This window comes from Patiria miniata, unplaced genomic scaffold (genome assembly GCF_015706575.1).
Source record: "Patiria miniata isolate m_02_andy unplaced genomic scaffold, ASM1570657v1 HiC_scaffold_1, whole genome shotgun sequence".
NCBI classification, from domain to species: Eukaryota; Metazoa; Echinodermata; class Asteroidea; order Valvatida; family Asterinidae; genus Patiria; species Patiria miniata.
Window position 1 is genome coordinate 22,290,174 of NW_024037047.1, and position 6,024 is coordinate 22,296,197.

Below are 6,024 nucleotides of genomic sequence, written 5' to 3' on the forward strand. Positions count from 1 at the left end.
GGTTTTGGGTTCGAAAATGCTATAAAAACCAAGAAAAACAATCATTTTCCAGTAGGCTGGTTCCCTGACTCCATATAAGAAGAAACAGAGCAGTTTACATACATTGGGGAATTGTAAGGTCAGGGAACCAGTCTAGCTGGCTCGTACCCGTTCATAGGTTTGTAATCGATTGAAAACAAGTGCGATGGTCAATTGGGGCCAGTATTTGAAAAAAAGCCAGTTTTTTCCAACGCTGATCGGCCGATCAGCGTTGGAAATTGCTACAAAAATACCAATTTTCTTGCAAATGACAGTATACCAGGTGCCATGATTTTACAGGATGCTTTACACTGGCATTCACTAACAGTCCAGCAAGGTATTTCAATATGATTCGGTAGTTTTATTTTTTGATGTTTGCAAATGTTGTATTTTCCCTTTAACTGGCTCTGCCATGAACATTTCACATCCTTTCATTTTGCAGGAATGGCCGTTGTGCATAACTTACAGAGTCCTTTTTGTCACCACTCACCACAATGTCTGCTACCTCTCTATCATGTTCATCCATGCTGTCCATTCCGAGGCTGCAGAAACGTCAGCGTTGAAGACAGTCTGCCAATGACTAACCGCGCTAAATGCTAAATAAGAAAAAAAAAAGTTTTATCAAGGCCCAAATAAAAACCAGTTCGCGCTAGAGGATGTGTTTACATGCTAAAGTGTTGCGGTATTTGGAACGGATGACAGATAAACACGCAGGAAGCAAGGCCGGGGAAAGATTTCCATATAAATACGAAGTTCACTAATTTTCCTCTGTATTGACTAACAAGCCCCCGGATAGCAATTTCATGTCATCAAAGTCAATTTGAGCAGTGAGAAAATACAAGCATTTTTTTAGAAAACACTTTCAGTTTTCAGTCCAATCTCATAGGGTTTGTACATGTACACAGGGTGTTGAGTGAACTTCGCATATATATGGAAATCTTTCCAAGGCCGGAAATATCTGTCAGCGAACCACAAAATAATTTAAAATTGCAATAATTTCAGAACTGCTTGCCCTATGAAGCTAGGAGACCACTTGTTTAATTGCATTTTGAAAGCTCTTTGAGATAGGTACATTCTACACTATCGAATCAACATGATCAACTTTGAAATTTGAAATTTGATGATTCTAGTATTCTACCTAATGATATAGGACCATGGCATGGATTACAGTTTCCTACCGCCATATATAATTTTGAAAGTGTTAGACATGTTGTTACTGAACTCCTGTAGTGTTAGTTACTGGCCAGGGTGACTGTTTCAGCAGATTTTCAGCTAAATTTGACAGATTTTTTGTTAAAAATCAAGTTTGACAGAAAATTTGACAGAATGGATTTTTTGGGCAGATTTCTGGCAGAATTCTGCAAACATGGATATTTGACAGAAAAACATAGAAAATTTGAAGAATAATGGTACATTTGTTTAAAAAAAGCTTCAATCTTTTCAAACAAACCCTTGCATATTAATGGGGCAGGTTGGCTGGTCTAGGTCAGACAGGGCTCTGGAGTGCTCTGAAACGTGCAAAACTAAATCAGGCCCACTTTACTCACAGTTTAGCTAGCAAATTTCTCCAAAAATTCCACTGGGGCAAAGAAAATGTCCTCAGTATTTCACCAACCAAGTTTGCAGACTCAATTCAATTTTTAAAGGAGACTTTTCTTCAATATTTTGCACATGAGAGGGAAGTCAAGTGATTTCAAAATGGGGCTAAATACTAGACTGGTACATGTCCAACCATGGTCCAACTATTTGAAAAGACTGACTTCTTTTCAGTGTCAATAGTCTGGTGGCTTGACTATGGAGAAATGTGTAGTAAATTGAGACTAGTTCCCGTTTCATGCCACATGTTTCTTAAATTCTTTTGGCATGGTTGATTGATGCAGTACTGAAGCTGTGTTGGACTGGTTGTTTTAGGTGCCAGTCTATTTTCTTGTTTTGCATGTTTTCAATACCTTAAGTTTTGGGACACTCATACACAGTATTGAGAGTCCCAAATTTTCGGACTACATGTAGGTCTAGGTGTGCGTGCTGAGGTTCACTGGGAACCGGACTTTGTCGTCACGCAACCGTGTTTAGCCTGAAATTTACGCAATTTCATAAGTAAACATATACATGTGATTTTAAGTGTTTAATATTATTATAGTGTATTTCGAGGAGTCCTTCTGCGGAATTTGGCAGATTTTTATGAATCTGACAGATTTTTGAATTGCATTTAGCAGAATTTGGCCATGACCTTACGGTCACCCTGTTTTTACTTTTAGCCTATGTTATTGTGAGACGAAACTTTCTGGCGCTTCAAAATGTAGGCCAGCATTGGCATTGCAAAAAAATAGTGGTGGCCGGATTGATAGTTGATACAGAACTCTTGTTGCCAGCAAATTTAAAAAATAAAACATATCACCAATGTAATACAAGCATGACAAGTATTCCCAGGGAAAAGTTCCATACTCGGATGCCAATTTATCTGCTGCCAAACATATTAATTGTCACCTCACCTTGTCATTTGAACCAAGAGAAATCCAGGAAGCTGTGTTAAGGTGAAAAAAATTTACTCAAAATGTGTTTTTAGAGCACATTTTGGATGCATACGTCGTGCAGAACTAACTTGAAGCAGCCGGTCAAAACTGATTGTAGTGGCTGAAAGACAGCGGTACGTTATACACGTGACATCAACAACCATGACGTCGCATGAGCCTGCCAATGATAGTGCAATACGTCATTATGAATATTTATTTTCTCATGAATATTAAGTTTATTTCAATGGATACTTCAAATACGTCCAAAGATTGATTATTGCAACAGCGATCGTGCGCGGCCTAGCGGTTAAGAGTCTCGTGTGTCAAGCAAGCGTCAGAGGTTCGAATCCCGATGAAGTAACTGACTGATTAATAAATAGAAATTAAGGAAAGGAGAGGGTGAGAGTAGAGGAGGGAAAGTGGAGGAATAACCATAAAAGATGTAACTTTTGGCGCTAGAAAATTAATTGAAAAAAGTGACGTCCGCGTATGGAATTTTTTCCGTATTCCCAGCTTGAAATGTCGGATTTGCCATGGCAAGAGCCTAAGCTATGATGTACATAGGCCTACACAATGTACATTCCTCCCATTTTATCAATATCATGAATCATCATCATGTGCTAACACTGTCCGGAAACTGGACAAAGGGCTATGACATAATCACGCAGATGTGCCTATCGGAGGAATGAGAAAATAATAACGGGCTTTCCCCTAAAATTATTCAACCTTTTCGGGAGGTAGCCTTCACTATAATTCATGTTTAATCTTAGCAAATGACAGATTTCAGTAGCAGGGAGATTATTTCCGTACTTACAGTTCAATTTGCCGATAAGAAAGAGAAAGTCCTGAAGATTCTTCGGCAAACCACGGAGCGCAGAATTCTGCAATTAATAGTGGATCGAACCAAATAATAGTAGGGGTGGAAGAGGCCACCGAGAGTCAAGAGCTAGTGGTTTACTCAACTAATTTGTCTCAGAATCACACTATTCTCAGAATTTAAATGATTCCATATAATGAATTTAGCTATATTTTTCGTATTTGATACCACATTGTAAAATATGTGAGGCAAAATTTCATAAATGAACCCAACTAAAAAAAAATATACATTTAGCACCCCTTCATTATTTTAGTACAAGCGTGAAAGATCCCGACGGCTGTTGCATATTTCATTCCTTACTCATGGGTAAAACCGCAGCTGCAGGCGCACTTAAATATGGGCGCGTACAAATAGCTTTTTAACTTAAAAGAACCAAAAACGCGGAGAGCTGGAGGTACCTGGGGTTTCGGTGGGAGGGGAGGAGGGCCTCGTTTTCTGGGGGGGGGGGAGGTAGTATTCAATGGGTTTTAACAATGAAAAGCTCATGTTTGCGTTCCCCAATTTCTGAAGGGGGGGGGGGCATCAGGGGGAAATGGGGGGGGGGGGGGGTAGTGACCCCTTCCCTCCTCCCGTAGTTATGCCAGTGACTCAACCTGAAATTGAACTTTTAATTAGCTGTTTTATTCATGAGTGTTAGCTAGAGGTGGTACGTCAGATAGCTAATTGCACCATCGTCCTTTAATCTCTGGCTTCTTTTTTCTAGGGGTCGAACAATTTATATGGCAGTATGGTGTAATGTTTGTGGCATACAGTTGTGTGTTCTTCTTGCAAAGTTTCCCGCTATCTATCGAAATATTTCCAGTGTAATCTGGAGACCCAGGGGCGGATCCAGGAATTTTTGCAGGGGTGGGGTGGGGGTTTTCATCAGCCAATCAATGCTGAAATGTAGACAGGTCTTTTTCTCCGGACACTTGGCATCTGTAAATTTAATAGGTGGTGGCGGTGGTGGTGGTGCAGGGGGGGGGGGGGAGTGGCCTCGTACCGAACTTTGTGCACAGGAGGATATTATTGCAAGAATATTTGTTTGGGTGTCAGAGTAGGGGGAAGGTCACATTATTTTAAAGGTATTTCTATGAAAACAAAAATTGAGACAGAGCTGAGGGGGGGGGGGGGGGGTTGACCCCCCCCCCCCGGATCTTCCCTGAAACCCCCGTCAAAATGATAAAATATGGATGATGCTTTTGAAAGAAAAAAACCCGCTTCGAATGAGTGCTCTCAGTCTCTTCGGGCCCGGATACGAGACCGCTTTGGACAAGGAGGTTTACGCGAGGTTTTCTAAACAGCGCCCTCTGTTGACTCAAATCTGCAAAAGACAGGTTCACTTATTACGTGACGTCCAGGTCAGTTAGAAATACCAACTACTTGTCATATGATAGACAATAAACATAATCAAACACCCCCTGATTTCAGTACTGGTTTGGTTGGTTGGTTGGTTGATTGGGTAACAGTTATAGTTATTATGGAAAAAATGTTCTTCATCATTTCAATGAAGGTCAGTCATTGCAAAAATGATAAGAAATGAATCTGGGACTGAGAAACATTTCCAATTTTGTTAGGAAATACTTTTCTTGACTCTCCATAGACGTTAACGTTGTACACAACCGCTGAAATGGCGTCAGGTTGCAACATTTTTTTCCGTTATTACTTGCCCACCACCAACAACGACCATTACCTCCACTTAAAAAAACAAATTGTGCCTAACTATTAAGTGCCGATATGTGTACTGAATTGTGCCTAACTATTAAGTGCCAAAAGGTGTACTTATGTGTGCCTAACTATTTAGGGCTCTACTAAATAATTTAATGTGTCTAATTACGTGCCGAAACTTGGTCTTTTCAACTGTGCCTAATTATTAAGTGCCGATAGTAGCAAATTCAGTAGACCAATATCGGCACTTATTGTTAGGCACAATTCAGTAGACAACTGTTTTGTTTTGGTTGTACAATTGTATTAAATTGAGTGTTTAACGTTTTCTTTGCGGCCAGCCGGAGCCGACGGGATTGGAGTTTGGACACAATAGCTTACAATTGGTGGCTACATTCATGTTGGTTGGCAAATTTGCCATTTGCCAACCGTGACAAGATGTAGTCAGTAAGGACAACGATTTTGCCCCCCCCCCCCCGCAAAAGTCCTTAAGGGGTGCGACACGTCTTTTAGTGACGCATCGTGATCACATTTTAGGCCTATGAACTGAAGTTGACTGCAATCCCAGCAACAACATCTTCAACAACGACAGGTTTTTTCTCTCTCTCTTATAATACGAGATCTGGTGATTTATTATGCACGTTAAATGTACACTATCACTTAGTTCAACAAAACTTGTGTGTTCCGTTGGAAGATCCGAAGAGGTGACAGGTCGTGATGACGGTATAATTATTAATGACCTGGTTGCAATTCAGGGAACGGCAAATAACAAACACAATGGATCGCTGGTTTGGGGTGGCACACGCGTCTGGAACATCAAAAGATTCACCCAGAGCAGGCAACAATAGACCGCCCAAACCGGTGGGAATACACGCCGGCGGTGAGAGAGGATGTTGTGTCTGTGCCGACGAATTTGCATAATCAGTGGAGGTGGGAGAAATTGAACAATACACTCAGTGCTCGCCCATGCGC